Consider the following 16,385-nt stretch of genomic DNA (forward strand, 5'->3'; position numbering starts at 1 on the left):
ACTGACGTATATTATTAGATATATATAGAATTAAGTATTTAAAATTTGATTTGATTCCTTTTGGTTATATACATTATTGCATACATTATATGTTATATATATATTTATGTTATTTATATTATTATATATGCTACCTGTTGTGTATGCTAAAATTTTGTATATTATTGCCTATATTGTATATTGTATAGATTATTGTATATTAGTGATATCTTGCTAGGAAAGTTGGCACTTCTATATAATTTATTAATATTAAATTTTCATTCTTTGATTTTAAAAACCTTAAATTTTTTTATCTTTTTTTATTACTTAGATTTTTGTTCCAATGTAAAAAAAGCAGAGAAGTGTATAATTTAAAGAGTTAGAAGACTAATATAAATAATTTATATTAGTATTCTTTCATATGTTTTGTAATATTCTCTGTTTTCCTAAATAGAAAGCTTCTAGAAAATGTGATTGTTGGCTTAACATTCAAATCAGGAGTTCAAAATGATCGATAGACTAATAATATCGGATTAGACTGCTACCCGAATCATAAGATCCACTCCTCTTAAAACTAACTTTCCCTGATCAAATTAAATTAATCAAAACAGACTCCTTTAGTAATTAGTTACAAGTAAGATTTATTGATTTTTAGTTGGCTTTTTCAAAGATGATTTTTTTGTAAAAACGTAAATAAACTAGTTAAAAAAAGTTGTTGGTAAAAAAATTTGGTAGTTGGTTCAAAAAAATTAGAAAAAAAATGGAAAAAATAAATCACAAAAAAGGGAAAATATTGCCAGCTGTTTCTCATATTTAAAAGATTTCATTAAATTTTCTATTTTTTCTACACAGTTAAATAACTTATAGTTCTAAATTGAGTTATGAAAGAGTTAGGTGAACTTTCTGAGAAACTAGTCAACTTATTTAGTTATAAATTGAGTTATGAGAGTTAAGTAAACTTGTCACCCACTATGTTAAGTTTAACTAGTAAGTTTCGTATATTTTAAATTGTTAAGCTGTTTTATTTTTAGAAAAATGAAGAGTTGTGATTAAGGAAAAATAAAATTAATTTACGTGGGGCAGAATATAATGTACAAGTGAAAAAACAGACGAACTAATTGCAAATTTTATTTTACGAAGTAATTGGAAAAATTGAAAACAATTAAAAAAATCCAGCAAAGAGTTAGTGCTAAATGTAATATTTTCTAAAAAAATAGTTCATAAATTTTAATGTTACTCCAATTGTTTTCAATTGAATTTTGAATTTAATAGGAAAATATTTTCGTTATGAATTCGCTGTTTTCTGTTATGGTTGTGTTTTTAAAAATTAAATAAGAAACAAAATTTGATGCTACGAGACTATTGAATGTTTATTCAATTTGAACTTATGTCACATATCATTAAGATTTTAATTTGAAAAACCCTAAACTAAATCAAACAAAGCAAACATTAATTTTCATGCATTAGTCATTAATTTTCATGCATGTATTATAACATGAATTCGGATAGCTTAGGTTATGTCTTAATTTTATTTATAAATTGAAGCAAAATATTGAACTAAAGATTATAAGTTTACAGTTTAGTTTTGTAAAAAAAATTTGTAATTTATTCCATAACATATTGTTAAAAATCCAGCTTAAACTTTGAAATCTCTACCTCGTTTTGAAAGAAAATATGAATTATTTTATGTCCAATTTCAATGAAGTAATTATTAAAAATACATTAAAAAAAACTTTAAAGCACTAATATTTTCCTTTATAAACGTATTATGAAACACCCGTTACATTTTTCAATCATAAATTAGTTTATGAAATATTATAGAATTTCATTTTGATTTAACTGGTGATTTAATTCAGAACGTTACAACATAGTAATTTTCAGTAAGAAAATATTGTTTTTTTTATTTTATTGTCGCTTTGAGTACAATTAACAGTATACAAAATATATGCTGATATATTGACTACATCACACTATATATAAAGAATAAAAATAAGAATATAGCTCGAATTTTATCTCACTAAAGAAAATATTATTTTATCACATTAAAGAAAATATTAATCACCGATGAATTTTTAAAGTGAAATTATCAGAATATAGTACAAATTAAAAAGAAAGAAAAATCACGCGTAGAGGGTTAAAAACATTTTTTTAAAAATATTTTTAAAGAAATCAAATATGAATTTTCGGCCGTTTTTATACGGCAATCCCATGTGGTTGCCTAGGTTCACCAAATGCTATGCCTAGCCCTGCCCAAACCTTGGTCATAAGAGTCTTCCTAGTTGCTAATTGGCAATCATAGATGAGCAGTCTACCTATATTATTATTCTATGAAAAGCCTGTCTTCTGAATGTGTAGCTAACTTCATTTATTCTGTTTTGTGTCATGCATAAAACAGAAGGTAATATTTTAAGTAAATATGGATAATGGAATGTTTTAATGCCTTCTGAGTTCGGAGTTCAAAAAAAAAATTAGAACTAACGTCTAGAAAGAACGAATGAACGAATTGCGATTTGTCTGCAAATTTGAATTTTATTTTGCATATTAATGATATTAACGCGCAGAGTTATCAACCGCTAACGGTAAACTTAGTGGAAGAAATTCAGTTAATTTCTTAATCATCAATTTCAATCGAGAAATATTGATGTTCATTTTTAAATTTCCGAGGTCGATTATCATATGTCTACTTTTTACTCTTTAAAAACTGTTGTACAATGTTTACTTTTTAATTATGTATTTCATTTCAGATTTTAATCTAATATTTTTTTCAGGTGAAACTAATGAATATTTTAGATATTTTTCAGTTTATCGATGTCGTTATCTTGTGTTCTCTGATCTTATTCGTATGGATGAATAGCTTCTTGTATGCTTAAGCACAGATGAAGACAGTAGGAAATATTTAGAAAATACTCCAAGCTCATCTTTTAATATATCAGGTTAGTTTAACAATTGTATGATAGTGAATTCATGCTGATTTAAAACCGATTTCCGTAAAAGTTGTTATAAGTAAAAGTAATTTTTTTATTTATTTACAATTGAGTAAAATCCGCGACTTCATGAGCGGAAGTTTCATGCCGTGCATAAAAGAAAAACGGAACTTCCTGATTATATTTTGACCTAATCATCAAATTTTTACGTAGTATGACTCAATCTTAATGGTTCAAGGGTTAAACCTTAAGTATGCTAATTAATTAGTGCACTATGCTAATTAATACCTTTTTCCCCTTTGAATTTGGATTGTTAACCCTCAAAATATGGGTGGGGTTAGCCGAAATCTGGAAAATAGTGCCCAGCTACTTGTTCCAGTTTAACGTTAATTTTACTTTTTGCGTATTTTGCCAAAATTTTTCGACTCAATTATAAAAGTCACTTATTTAAAGATAATTCCATGCAAAAAATATTTTTAATAATTATCGATAATTTATTATTTTATCTAATAATGGTTGAAAAAAACTTGAATAATAAAGTATAAAAAATTTTACATCATTTTGGCGAAAATATTTTTGAATGATAATAAACAAAATATCAAAAAAATCGGCCGAATAATTCTTGAGAAATAAAATTTTAAATGCATGGTATTTTTCACGCACTGCAAGCACTAAAAAAAAACTAAACTCAGAGGCGCGACAGCCCATGGAGAGCCAAGGCCTACTGTGCCCATCTCAGTTGCCTTGACCTTGGGCTCTGGGGTGCAGGAGCAGATGTTCCGGTCAGGTAGTCAGCCGAACGCGGAACCCCCAGTACTGCAAGCACTAATTCATGTTTTGTAAACCGATCCCTATATTATTGACTCTTTATTATTCAAATAAAGCACTGGGATCAAACGATAACTAAAGTCCAATTTTTCTTCTATCTTCGAGTTATTACCTTCTTTTCAACTCTTAACTATGATAATGATTGCTTGTACGGTCGTTTGGAACGTATTTAAATCGTAAAATAATGTAACCTAATCATTTGCTTATGGTGTATCAATTAAACCATCACTCGTGTTTCACATGTTGTAACAGCCATAAGCAAAAAGTTAAGATTATTAAGATTAAGAATTTAAAAGAAACAATGAACTACTTCAACACCCTAAAGCAGCTCACGGGTTCTAATTTTTTCAGTAATGGAACCCCAAACTGTCGACTTTTGTTTTTGTTTGCCATAGATTTCTGTCCTAATATTCCTGATTTTTGTTTGCATACAAAACATCCAATTTTCAACGAATACAAATTGGAATTATAACCGTTGTTGAACTGCCGACCCACTTTTTTGATTTACCACTATTAATGATGAACTCCGTAGCCATGTCATTTCGAACCCAATCCAGAAGACAAGGGAACTACTGGATCGAGTATTGGGAGAAATTTGCCTTCGTGGAGGACTGTTTGAAAAGCGTTTACGTTACATGGAGAGGAAGACCACGAGAACTTTCTAAGGTTAGCCTGACGTCAAAGGACTCTAACCCATGATCCGTCTATCACTGAAGATAATTCACTTCATCTCTGTAGTCGATGCAAGCTGGATGCGGATTCGTATCGACCAGCCATCGCTGGGATTTGAATCCGGTTCACCTCATTGGAAGGCGAAAGCTCAATCCCCAGAGCCAGCACCCCCCTCTCTATCCCCTGAGCCATTTGAAGAATCAACATAGTTATATTTTCGATGCAACATCATTTTAATTTAATTAATACCGCTGTAAAAATCGCTAGATTCAATTGTTTAAGCTTACAAATTTTTTCACGAATTGTATATATATATATATGGTTTAGTCATATAATATCACTTGATTTAAAGTTTCAAACTTTATGGGACTTAGGTTGAAGTTTTGTCGTTTCATAATTATTGATTCTTCGCTTTTGTCTAATTTAAAAACAATCTATTCTTATCAACAATGCAGTAATATCATAGAATTCTTAATAGATTTAGGTATCATGTTCTAAATTACTGCTGTCAAAAATATGAAACGGCATATTTCTTGTATTTCTATTCCGAGTTTTTTAAATCCTTTTTTTAAAATCATATGAAAAAAAGAAATTTTGAACTCAATTAGAACTCCCACAATAAGACTTTATAAATTCTATAGTTACAAAAATTTGAACAAAGGAACTATCAACATATAGATTAAAAATAATTAAAGTTTCTTATCTACTAAGCAGTTTGTTATTTCAGGAATTTTAGAATTTTTCAACATAATTACGCTAAAGAAAACCTTGAATAAATAAATTTTATTAATGAAATATTATGAGTGTAAATAAGTGAACATATAGTTGTTTATTATTTGAATCAAATAAAATCTTCTCTAATACAGACTAGTTGTTGGAATGGATCTCTTTGTACTGTTGATTTAAATTTATTTTAATCCCTTTAACAGCCAGTTTAATAATCAAAACTGATTGATAGCAAATTAACTTAAAATTGATGTATTTGAATAAAAAAATATTACGTTCTAATTCTCTTTTAAGAGATTAAATCTTTAATTTGAAATATTAGGATTGAATTAAAAACAAATATTAAATTAAAATGAGTGTCTTCAAATAGCTTCTTAGTAAGAAAGGTTTCCTATTGATAGTTCAATTAGTTATAACATTTTGAAACGTAACAAGCGAAATTAATTTATTGTGTATGAAATATATATTTTTTCATTTAATTAATGTTTTATTACCCATTGGCAAAATGGGTGCTCTTTTGGGTTTGATGGCGTGCGCACCTCATTTGGACATCACACTCTTCTATTGTGTTCAAGAGAAATCGTAAACAGTGAGCATGCGTCGTCATTGCATGCGTTGATATGGCGACCGCTGCTGCTGAATAATTTTTTTTACAATTCTTTTATTTGTCTTGCTTTTGTTTTCTTTTTGATATTAATTAGATATAGTATAAATGGTGATTGATAGTCAGGTGCGCTTTGCATCCATTTAATTAAAATAAAAAATATATTTTTCAATACAGCATGACAATTTCATGGTCTTTAAATTTCTATTTTATTTACTTATTTATTTTTTATTCTAGTGCCATTGGAGTTGACGCTCTTTTTAACAAACTGGATGTGGAGGGTATAATTGTATTTCATCATCAAATACTGTTGAATGTTTTGATCCTGAAAAATATGGGTAAGTTATTTGTTTCTTCTAATTCATATAAGCTATAAATAGGTTCAAATTTGTTAAATTTAAAATGCAATTTTTTTTCATTATTATAATCATTAAAAACTGTAGTTTTCGTTAACTAGTAAAAGTTTTTGATTGAAAAATATTCTTCCGATGTTTTAAGTTAACACGCAAACTTTTGATATTTGTTCCCTTCAAAATTCTATCATGTGTAAGATTTTAAATATACTTTTAAAAATGAGATACATTAATTGTATCAAGTATTGAGGTTTATTGTGAATCTTGCTGGATTTTTAGTTTAAAAACTTTCAATGCTCTTGAATCATTTTATGAAAAAACAAAATTTTTTTTCTCAATAATCAAATATTTCTCGAAGTCAAATTTCGCTAATATTAAGTTTTTGAAATACGAATTTAAGGCACCTTTACTTATCTAATCTCGTATAAGTCTGTTATCAGAAAACTCGTGATAACAGGAATTTTATTGATAAGAAATTTTTTATACTTTTCTGCTATCTAAATGAGCAAAACTGCAAGAAAAAGCAAAATAGATATTATTTATTTCTGATATCAATGCAGAAAAATGAAAAACGAACAACATTTCACCTTATTTTCTTCATCAAGTTTTAATTCATTATGTTAATAAAACAAATATGTGTAGACAACCCTTGTCCAGAGTTACCTTCCCCTTTACTGAAGAAAAAAAGTCTTTGTTTCTTTCAAGAATCCTGCCGCACGCTTCAAATGAGTGTGTTATTCGTTGGCTACTTATCTGCAATAGCATATATTTAATTTTATTTATCTGGAATAGCATCTTATATAGATTTTGATTTTACTTCTTTGCAATGGGATCTTATTTTGATTAAGATTGTAATCTACGTTCAGTATTCTCAATATGCGATGGCTCGGGGATAGAGCGTTCTCCTTCCAATCAGGTGAACCGGGTTCGAATCTCTGCAATGGCGGGTCGAAGCGAATCCGCATCCGGTTCGCACCGACCACCGTGGTGACGTGACATATTCTCTGTGGCAGACGGATCGTGGGTTAGAGTCAGGGCTAAAGAGAATGGAAGGTCTAGTTCGTTCCGCTGTTAGAGCTGAAGCTACGATTACCCTCCTCATGACGTCACACTCCACACAGATCTCGGAGATCGCAAGCAAAAATATTATGAAAACTTTGTATCATTCTCTCTGTAAAAATAAGTTCGACTTTTTCTTGATATTGGCTTTCAAACTTTATGCAATTAGCATATTATTTATTTTGTTTTCTTGGCCAAAATATTAAATTAAATACCATTTTAAACTAATGAAAATATTTTACTAGCTGTCGTAAATGACGCTATAAATACTTTATTTTAAAATTTTCAGTTTTAACTTTTATTATTGAAAAATATTTAATGTATATATCGACACTTTTTTAGCTACATGTTCAGTTGGGTTAAATTTAGAATCTTGATTTTAAAATATGCTGCTAATGGCAACTTGTTTATACTTAATCATTAGGAAACAACAACCTTAAGCGCTAATTATTCTAACAAAATAATAATTTAGGTTCATGAAAATGTTAGAAATTTTACAATTGCTTATAGATATTTAAATTTAAAAGAATATAATTATATTAAAAAAATAATTATATTATAATTAAAAAAATAATAAATATTTAGAATAACTACATTAAAAACTACGTTATGAAACTAGGAGAATTTTAACTATTAATTATCTATACTTTTAATTTAAGTTTGTATTTTCTTCGACTTATTATTTTTTTTATTTTTTCGTTTGTCTTCTTTTTTTTTTTTTTGGAGTAGCTGGGCGGTTTCAATTTAGATGGCGAATTCTTATAAAAATTCTGAAATGCAAAATATTGTTGTTTTATTTACTGCAGGATATCGTCCCTCTAGTTCACTTATAAATTCTTTGACACTTTCTGATTTTCTGCCCCATGCACGCTTTGAAAAATGTTCTCAAACTTTTGATACACTTCCATCCAGGCTGCTGACAGAACACTTAGTCCTCCCTTAGATAAGAGAGCACCTGGTAGAGTTAGAGCAATTTTAAAATCATTCTAATCGGCAATCCAAGCAAACGATTTCTCATATCATCTTCATAATCTTGTTTTAAGAAATCCTTACTGCATTTTCGTTCATATTTAATATTAACTGGGTTATTCCTTTGCAATGTTGAAGCCATTCTTTACATAGTTGTTCATTTGCTTTAGGGAACACGTGGAAAGTTATATTTTTTCCTTTTGTGTTTCTATTAAAATTTTTGTAAGTTGCAATCGCACAAACTGGCATTTCATAAATAATTTTAAATTTTTGCAATTCACTTCACAAAACTGAGAAAAATCATTATAGGAAACAAAGAATGTCTCGAAATGTGTCACAAAAAGGAATGTTCCAATATTAGTTAAAGCTAGTTAGACCGAACGCTTCGTTCTTGAATTAAAAGCTCAAGCTTTGCGCCACCGTGACGTCACAGGCGAAAATCGGAGGTTTGGCGCGGCGAGAGTTTCTTCAAAGGAGTGAACTAGCCCTTCTATTCTCTTTAGCCTGGGTTGGAGTCCCTTTGCCGCTAAGCTAACCGTGGGATGTTCTTGTAGTCTTCCTCTTCACGTAACGCAAATGCGGGCTAGTTCCCTCAAAAAAGTCCTCCATGAAGGCAAAATTTCTCCCAATACTTGATTCAGAAGTTCCCTTGTCTTCTGGATTGGGTGTAAAATTAGAAGGCTGCGGAGTTGAACATTAGTAGTCGTAAACCTATAAATTGGTTCGGCAGTTCAACGACGGTTTATAAATATAAATAACAGCAATAACTATACTGTAAGGTTGTTTTATGGTTAAATATGAGTACTTGCTTATAACGACAGGCTTGCTAAGATGACAATCTACTTGTTACTACGGATTGTCGTTATTGCGAACTTCTATTGAATTATAATTTAATGTTAAAACAATAACAATGACTAGAGCAGGGATGGGCAAACTCTTTTGGTCGAGGACCAAAAATCGAAAAAGAAAAGTTCGTTGGGCCAAGTTAAAATTTTTAAAATAACGAAACAATATGCAAGTTTTAATTTAAATATTTTATGATAGGAATAAAATTGCGATTTAATTTTTATAAGTTCCTTATATTGAGGTTCGACGTGAGATGTACTTATTTCAAGTCTAAATGCTTGTCTGTTATTCTATTTCAGAAATTATTTTTTCTAAGGTTCATAGTTGAGAACATTTGTTCACATATATAAGATGAAGCAAACATAAACATAGCACTGATTTTCTGGACATGAGATATTAAATTTTGGAAACTAGCTTTTGGTAAGGATTTGTAAAACTCAAACTTTGACATATTTTGAAACAACTGCTTCAGAAGATTGTTGTATTGCAACTCAATTAATTCGAAGCTGCAAATCCGACCTCACTGTTTCACAATTTACTTTGAAAGGCATGGTAAAAATATCTAATTCTGTTTGAATGGCACTAAAAACTGAAACTCAAAATGGAGTTTTCTCAAAGCTATATTTATAATTCTTATGCTTTTCCTTATTCACTGAGGGTATTGAATTTAACCTCGAGAAATGAGACAAGTCGTTTCTAGTTAGTTGCCCGGGAAACAAATTAAGCTTCAATTTAAAAGCTTTGAGATGGGCCCAGATATTATCGATCAATTGAATTTTCTCTTGCATCTTAACATTGAAGTTGTTCATATGACAAAAAAGATCTGAAAAAAAATGCAGGCACTTTCAAATTTAAAAGTCATTCCTAAACCTCACGAAAAATATCACATCTCATTGTAGTTCCATTTAAAGAACGCATGCACGGTAATTTCAAAGTTCTTATCAACAGTTTTTATAAACAACACTAATTGAGCAGTATCATTTATATCAGTGCTTTTATCCATAGCTATAGAGCAAAATGTAATTTGTGCAATTTTTGACTCTAATTGTGATACCAAATTTTAATCGATGGCTTCTATTCTAGAAGTCACCGTTTTTAGCGATAAACCTCAAAATTATTTTTCATGCCTGGGCATAAAACATCACAAAATTGGAGTATACATTGTTTAACAAACTCGCCATCACCGAAAGATTTATTATTTTTAGCAATATTGGATGCTACAATGTAACTTGCATTCGTAGCTGCTTCTTGAACACTGTTTATCTTCCTGAAAAAATTTTCTGGACCTGAGAACTCTTTGGGAAGACTTTTTGCATTTTGTCTTCTTTCACATTCAGACATTGCTTCGTAGTTTACATTCTTGTGCTTGACAGTAAAATGTCGGTTAATGTTGTGTTCTTTAAAAACTGCTACAGTTTCATTGCAGATAAGACATACTGGTTTATCATTTACATCTGTCAAAAAATATTTCTAAGTTTATTCATCATTGAACGAACCGCACTCTGAATCAACTTTGCGTTTTTAGTAGCCATTTTGGGGTTAAAAAATATTTCAAATAACTCAAACAAGTACTAGCTATTTTATACATTTTATAACTTCCATTATTTACAATAACGTTATATGTGTGCAATCTTTCAATATGCAATAAATTATTTTGGAACTCGCCCCGGCAGAGAAATCTGCTTGTTAGAGCTTAAAATGAGCAGTCTGCCACATGTGAAGTACAATTCACCTTTATTAGATTCAGTATGCCTGCTCCTCGAGAAAGACAAACGCTCGTTGGAGCCTATCTACGGCTATTCTATAAAGAACTTCTGCTTTCAACATTTTAGCTGTTGAAGCTGTCTTTACTAGCTATTTCCATCAATTTTTGTTTTATAAAGAAAAAAAATATCGAAAGTAAAAAGGTTATCAGTACTTTGTTAAAAAAAGAAAGAGCGAAAATTGCTTTAAACACAGTAGACAAGAAGATGTTTGTATATTGTTTATATTCGGTACGGAAGTTAGTTAAAAGTTAAAATTCTATCCGCGGGTCGGATAAAACCTTCCTGCAGGGCGTAGTTTACCCATCCTAGAGCCCCTGAATTAGACAGACCGACTCATCATCTATTTTTGCTCCAAAGAGCTAACATAAGCACAATACTAACATAACGTTAACTTGCGAACTTTTTTGCTCCAATATTGCTTGATAGTTCAGCTCTGATAGTATAGGAGCCTTAGCCCATCCGAGTGAAATAGTGTGACGTCATTCATCCCACTGACTTGTATTGCAAACCGCGAAGATAAATGAATGTAGAGCAATGTAACCAGCAAAAAGCGGTTATTTTGAAGTGTGTAGCAGAAATACTGAATAAAAGTTTTTTTTTTTTTTTTTTTTTTGCAAGTGGTAATTTGGTATTAGCCAAAATTTGTTTAATGTAAGGATTTATTTATGTAAATGATAGCTTTGACTGTGAGTAATTATTTCAGTTATGAAAAATGTTAGTGATAATTTTCACTTCTAAACATAGATTTTTAACACATCAATTTATGGTTTCTTATTATTAGAGCTTAGGGAAATGCAATGTTACTGCTTTTTTACATTTTCAGTTTTTACGAATAATAATTTATGTATTAAGGCAAGAAAGGCTGAGCAGGCTCACAAATACCTATTTTCCAATTTTACTTTAATTTTAATTGGTTTTAAATAAAACATTCTGAAAATTTCCTGATAATTAAGAAAATCTACATTTTTGTTTTTAGAATGTTAAAAAATAATTTTTTGACACATTAACACTAGAAAGACGGAAATTTAGTATATACCTATATTGCCCAAAAGCAGTCAAATTGACTGGATTGTGAATGCGTAAATAAATTTGCTTAAAATTAATTTTTAACATTTTTTGTATTATTTACAGTTATATAACAAGTTATTAGTAAATATTAGCAATAAAAAAAATTATATGTGGTACGAAAAGTCACAAAATTCTAAGAAATTGTGTCATTATGTACATCATTGTTTTCCTGATTGAAATTAAAAGCAGTCAAAATGACTTCCTTTTGGCAATCCAGTGCTAATGAAGCGAACGAGCTTTCGATTTTGAAACTTTCTATTTATTCTTCGATTTAAAGAGACGACGACCATTTATCCGTAATTATTACTGTTTCGTAATAAGAATTACGGTTGAGTAATAAAAATGTCAATTTTTGAGCGATCGGGTGAACGGGTGAAGATAGTAAGAATAATGAAATGGTGTTGATTTCTAACTTTCCTGCACAAAGATATCAGAAATAAATAATAATGCCTTTATTTCTTTATTTTTGCTTTTTTTTTCATTACTCACTAAAACAGCAGCAAAAACGAGTTTTCCTCTTTTCTTTCTTTTTTGCAATAGAGGAAAGGATAGTGGTAGTTTTTACTTTTTACGAAAGCAAATTTTTTTTTTGTCTTTTTGTTGCTTGCTTGGAAACTTGTAGTAATAGGTGGTTTCTCGTTATTAGAGTATGCGGTTAGAAATTTTAAGATTTAGATTTATCATTTCAAAAAATTTAATTAATCTCTTAATGATTTTATTAAAAAACATTTGAAATTAAAAACTCTAAAACCAAAGATTTGGAAAAAGGTGCTGAATGTACTTTTGATAATTGGAGATTAGTGGCAAGAACGGTTATGGTTCATAAAAGCTGATTCTCAAAAAAAATAATAAATAAATAAATAAATAAAACGAATTCACGCGGACACTAACCGTTTATCCACAGCATGGCCAATTTTCACACCATAATAACTCTCGGGGAGCATTGGTTTTTTCCTGTTATTGATTTATCTAATACTCAAATTGTTAGACTGAGAGTCAGTCATCATTTTTGCGAGAAATAGGCAAAAAGCATTCTCTCGTTTTGATCTTCAATTGTTTTAACTTTATTTCCCTAAAACGTTTTTTTATTTATTTATTATTATTTAATTAAAGAACTCAACATCTCTTTCACTCAATTTTATATTTTAACTAAATACCTTAAGTCTAAGTATTCAAATTGGAGTAACATTTCAAAATCAGTTAAATTTTTTTAATCTCTTATAATGTCGTGGTAAATATAATTAAAACCAAATTCACAAATTTGTTAATGTCGATGGGGATATATTTTCTCGCCGACAATTTTTGAGACCTTAAGAAATGATAGGGGTTGAGCCGTGGTGGCTCAGGGCATAGAGCACTCGATTCCCGATGAGGTGACCCAGGTTCGATCGCATCCCAGCGATAACTGGTTGATTCGAATTCCGCACTCGGCTCGCAAAGACTATAGTGCTGACGTGAAATATCCTCAATGATAGACGAATCATGGGTTACAGTGCCCTTACCATCAGGCTAAATATGGGTGGCTATCTTTGTTTTCCTCTCCATGAAACGCAAATGCTGGTTAGTTCTATCAATAAGTCCTCCACGAAGGCTAAATCTCTGCCAGAAATCCAGGAGTTCTCTTGTCTACTGCATTGGGTTCAAAATTACAAGGCTACGGAGTTGAACATTGGTAGCCGTTAACCGTTAATTGGGTCTGCTGTTGAATGATTGTTATAAAATTATAGACGTTGATAACTTCAGAAAATACAAGAGGAGAAAAAAAACAATGAAGACCTTTGTTTTCATAAATCTATGTAACAGTAACGGTTAGCGTCGGATCAGGAATAGAGGTGATTGCTCGGAAGATATTGTCTCCTCTGCGTATTGTGAGTTTTTCCATTCCGTATTATCGATTTATTTGTAGTTATGAACACAGAATTAATAAATTTGGTTATTGATAAGTGCTGAAATTAAAGTTTGTAATCAATTTTTTACAGTAGTGCGCGTTCCACCTTCTCCCCCCAAAAAAGTTTTTTTAAAAGTCAAATAAACTTCAGGTAATAAGCTAAATTAATTTCATTTTATAAGCAGATCTCACTCCACCCGTAAGCTATGTGGTTCCCAGCAGATCACCGAAGTCAAGCATCACTGGCTGCAGTCAGTGTGCGGGTGGGTGACCACTTGGATTAGTCTGCGTAGGGACTAAGGGTGTGCGGTACGGGTCCTCGCTAAACTGTTCTACTGTAAAGTGCTAGACTTCACGTGCAGGTCGTCGGGCTAACCGAAGCGGGGGTGCCATCCCCTCTGCAGAGGATCAAAATTGTGATGGCATGTCTCCGGATCATCCTCAGGGATGTTTCCCAGACCGTCGCCAATAGCCCATTGTGCAGCTCTAGTGCGACGTAAAATGAACTACAACTACAACAAGAACAACCGTAAGCTATGTTTCTAAAAAACCAAGTTTCATTCCAAAGTGAATTTTCCAAGCCGAGCCCTTCCCTTGTAAATTCATTCTGTTTAACTAATATTTTAATTTAAAAAAAAATGGACTTTACTATATGATTTATTGTGGTGATTACTAATTTATTTATTTTAAATATGAATATTTTGCCTAAGTTCTATTTTTAACTACAAGATGGTTATTTTTTCTTTGTCTTAATTATGTTGGTAACTCTGCCATGAGAATACAAGTTAATATAAGCGATCACTGTAATTCTTAGGGATATATTTTTTACAACCGTCGTTGATTAGCAGACCCAAATTTTGGTTTTATGACTACTAATGTTTAATTCCGCAGCCTTGTAATTTTGAACCCAATTCAGAAGACACGGGAACTCCTGGATCAAGTATTTTTATTTCTTTTATAACCGTCATTAAACAGCCGACCCAAGTGTATGGGTTTACGACTACTAATGTACAACTCCCTAGTCTTGTAATTTTGAACCCAGTCCTGAAGACAAGGGAACTTCTGGATCGAGTATTGGATGAAATTTGCCTTCGTGGAGGACTTTCTGATGGAACTAACCCGCATTTGCGTTACATAAAGAGGAAGACCACGAGAACCTCCCACGGTTAGCCTGATGGCAAGGAAACTTCGACCCAGGATCCGTCTACCACTGAGGATATTTCACACCAGCACTGTGGTCGGTGCAAGACGGATGCGGCTTTCGTATCGACTGGAATTCGAACCCGGTTCGCCTCAAATGGATCAAGTATTTGGTGTAAATTGCAGAATTAATGAAAGATTACTTAAATGTTTCATTTTGCACTTTAGTATTAAGGTTACAACTGAAAACTAATTTTTATAGTCGTGGACAGTTTCACGACTATAAAAATCCACAGCATTAGACTACACAATTCAGCGTATTTTTGAAAACTGCAAAAAGGTTTTTTCTCTTCTATTTTTAAATATATCTTGTTTAAATAAATCATGTTATGCTTAAGGATCCAACTATTTTTCTTAAAAATGGAAACATTAATGAGTATTAATGCATGACAGCAGTGTACATTTAATCAAAGAATGTTATGCTTAAGGAACAAACTATTCTTCTTAAAGATCGGAAAAATTAACGAGTATTAATACATGACAACAGTACTCTTTCGATTGCCCATTATCAATAGAGTTTAATTTTTTTAATTTTTCCTCCCTAGAATCTGAAGAAAATTTCTGAGAACTCCAGTAAGTACCCGTCTGACGTACATGAATGAAATCAGTGTAGAGTAACTGAGTATTGTCGGTAAGTTTTAATTCACTTTAAAAGATTTCTTACTTGAGGTTCAGAAAATAGTTACGTACTTAGCAATGTTAGTAAGTAAACTCTCACTTGTAAGGTAAGACACTTATTTATCCTTAAGTTCTGAATGGTGCTATACTGGAAGCAAGCACTCATTTATTATTGCAAGGAGGTAGAGTGGCTTTTTTAAATGATTTTTTTTTTTTGGATTGAAACTAGAAACAATTTTATTCGATTATTTTTTACCTGATATGTTTCCTTTTATCCGGTGTTGGCGTTCCAAATTATTTCTCCCAGTATTTGTGTTTCAACCTTTTAGACCCAGTGTTGGTGTTCTAATTAGATGCTTTCAATGTGGTGTGTGTGTGTTTTCCAAAATATTCCGTATGTGTGTTTTGACATTTTTTCAATATTTTCCTGCAATTTTTTTTCAGCTTTTCCGATTACTAACATTTATGTTCGAATGCATTCGATCTAATTCACAATTTGTTTAATCACCCTTTTTTGTTTATTGAACAGCTTTATGTGTGGTTTTTACGTGTTCATTTTTTTCCATATTTCCAGTTTTTTTCACTTTTCTAAATTTTGTTTTTGAATTGTCCAGTTTTTTTAAAAAACTTTCTACGATTTCCTGTTCTTTTATTATTTTTCTGTGTAATACATTGCGTTTCAGCTTTTCATCGATTTTTTTTAACATTTAGTATAGTTTAGTATAGTACAATAGAGTATAGTATGTAGTATAGTATAGTATGTAGTATAGTATAGTATGTAGTATAGTATAGTATGTAGTATAGTATAGTATGTAGTATAGTATAGTATGTAGTATAGTATAGTATGTAGTATAGTATAGTATGTAGTATAGTATAGTATGTAGT

The 16,385-nt window shown here is 30.7% G+C and overlaps 1 long non-coding RNA gene across 1 annotated transcript; it reads left to right on the forward strand.

The window, feature by feature from the left end:
* Nucleotides 1-413: 413 nt before the first annotated feature.
* On the forward strand, nucleotides 414-16,236 carry LOC147816953 (uncharacterized). The gene is made up of 3 exons (XR_015429612.1): nucleotides 414-2,912; nucleotides 5,971-6,071; nucleotides 15,428-16,236. It is a non-coding gene; the product is annotated as an uncharacterized LOC147816953 (long non-coding RNA).
* The last annotated feature ends 149 nt before the right edge of the window (nucleotides 16,237-16,385 follow it).

This window comes from Parasteatoda tepidariorum, chromosome 1 (assembly GCF_982258835.1).
Source record: "Parasteatoda tepidariorum strain Cologne lab strain chromosome 1, Ptep-v5.0, whole genome shotgun sequence".
In the NCBI taxonomy this organism is placed as follows: Eukaryota; Metazoa; Arthropoda; class Arachnida; order Araneae; family Theridiidae; genus Parasteatoda; species Parasteatoda tepidariorum.